The following is a 2,705-nucleotide window of genomic DNA, read 5'->3' on the forward strand; positions in this document are numbered from 1 at the left end:
ATTCTCCAAATGACATGGTAAGCTAATTATCCTTCAAAATAACACAATTAGCTTATTTATTTCATTTATGACATAATTAACTTAGTTAGGTCAAAAATATCACAAGAACCTTGGTTAGCTCATAACTTAGCATATCTTCCTCGAAAATGACATAATAAGCTAAAAACAAGATAAGTAATCATCTTCACCTTCTTCTCTTTCTTCTTATTTTTGTCCTCCTTCTTCTAGTCTTCTCCTCCTCCTCCATCTTCTTCTTCTAGTTTTCTTCTCCAAAATGACATACTTAGCTAATTATCCTCCAAAATGACATAATTAGCTTATTTAGTTCATTTATGACATAATTAGGCTAGTTAGATCAAAAATAGCACAAGAACTTTGGTTTGATCTTAGCTTCGTGTATCTTCCTCCAAAATGACATAATAAGCTCAAAAAAGATAAGTAATAATCTTCACCTTCTTCTTCTTCGTCTCCTCATTCTTCTTCTTCTACTTTTATTCTCCGAAATGAGATACCTTGCTAATTATCCTCCAAAATGACATAATTAGCTTATTTAGTTCATTTATGACACAATTATCTTAGTTAGGTCAAAAATAGCACAAGACCCTTGGTTAGCTCATAACTTAGCGTATCTTCATCCAAAATGTCAAAATGTACTAAAAACATAAGTAATCATCTTCACCTTCTTCTTCTTGTTCTGCTTCTTTTTCTCCTCCTTCTTCTAGTCTTCTCCTCCTCCCCCTTCTTCTTATTCAAGTTTTATTCTCCAAAATGACATACCTTTCGAATTATCCTCCAAAATGACATAATTATCTTATTTAGTTCATTTATGACATAATTAGCTTAGTTAGGTCAAAAATAGCACAAGAACCTCGGTTAGGTCATAATTTAGCGTATTTTCCTCTAAAATGTCATAATAAGCTAAAACCAAAATAAGTAATCTCTTCACCTGCTTCTTCTCCTTCTTCTTCTATTCTTCTCCTCCTCCTCCTTCTTCTTCTACTTTTATTCTCCAGAATGACGTACTTAGCCAATTATTTTCCAAAATGACATAATTAGCTTATTTAGTTCATTTATAACATAATTAGCTTAGTTAGGTTCAAAATAGCTCAATAACCTTGGTTAGCTGATAACTTAGCGTATCTTCCTCCAAAATGAAATAATAAGCTCAAAACAAGATAAGTAATCATCTTCACCCACTTCTTCCCCTTCTTCTAGTTTTCTTTTCCAAAATTACATACTTAGCTAATTATCCTGCAAAATGATGTAATTAGCTTATTTAGTTCATTTATGACATAATTAGCTTAGTTAGGTCAAAAATAGCACAAGAGCCTTGGTTAGCTCATAACTTAGCATATCTTCGTGTGGACATCCCCGGATTTGTGCTATAGTAACCCATGTAATTATGCGACAGTAATCCTATGCTAGTTATGCCACGTCACCGTGATTACTGTTGTTAAACTCACGTGGGTTCAAACCCCTTTCAAATTAAAATTGAAAATAAAGTCAAACAATTAAAGTTTATCAATGTCAAAATAAAAAGGTCCGGTGTGTGTCAAATATTGCATAGCTAATTGTCCTTTAGGAATCAACATTCTTGGAGATATTTAAGTTCATTAAAACATAATAAAACTAAAACTAAAACTAAAAATAAAATAAAATATAAAACACAATAAAAAAGAAAATAAAAAAGGAAAAAAAGGAAAAAACCCCACCCCAACTTGGCCAGTCGGGTGTGACGCCCTCGATTTAATCGCACGCTAATCATACACGCAAATGTGTACAATCAAACGCAACGACTCACTGGAAGATATCACAACACAACTCTAGACACAAACAAAACAAAACATGCTTCATATTACAAGCCAGGGGCCTCGAGAGCTAGAATACAGAAGCTCGGGAAACACACGAGTCAGTGGAAGCAAAAATTATCTGAGTATAGACATAAAACATGTGGTGCCTTAGAGAAGGCTAGCACAAAAGATACATGATCGAACGAGACGAGGCCTCCTTCCTGGGAACCTCCTAACTACTCCTGGTCTTCAGAGGCCTCCACGAAGAAGTCACCATCGGTGTAGCAGTCGTCTTCGGCGGGATACTCCATCTCCTAGGCTCCATCACCTGGTCGCAGCAACGGATCAAGGGGATAAAGGGTAAGCAAAGCAACGGTTAGTACTCATCCAATGTACTCGCAAGTCTTACATCAGAACTATGCTAAGTTGTGGCGCTCCGCCTGATTATCACTGTAGCTAGACGGTAGCTGTACACACCAGCCCCGGAAATCACTCTGGCATGCACGTTTACAAAAAGTATCATGAGCACATCCATTTCTATTAATGAATATAAGAGTTTTACAAAGTGAACTACAAGGGTGATGGCAACGGAAAAAGCTCTATCTAAGGCAGCATGGTCCGGGTGCGGCTCCAATCCACAGGGATCTGACTTGGTTACGCTCCTAGCCCGCGAATGCTCCAGTTCCTTGTGTACGATGGATCCTTATGTGAACCTGGCCACGTTAAAAGCCACTGAGTACCTTTGAATGTACTCGCAAGCAAATCACAACTAACGTATACACTAAGCAATGCAATCTATGGCATTCAAGCATGCATTTGTTATTAGAGCAATATGAATCATTATAAGATATCCTACCAATCTAGCAATATTAATTATCAAGGTGTAACAAGGTTATTCAGCAAGATAACTTCTAA

This window comes from Hordeum vulgare, chromosome 3H, assembly GCF_904849725.1.
Source record: "Hordeum vulgare subsp. vulgare chromosome 3H, MorexV3_pseudomolecules_assembly, whole genome shotgun sequence".
Classification (NCBI taxonomy): Eukaryota; Viridiplantae; Streptophyta; class Magnoliopsida; order Poales; family Poaceae; genus Hordeum; species Hordeum vulgare.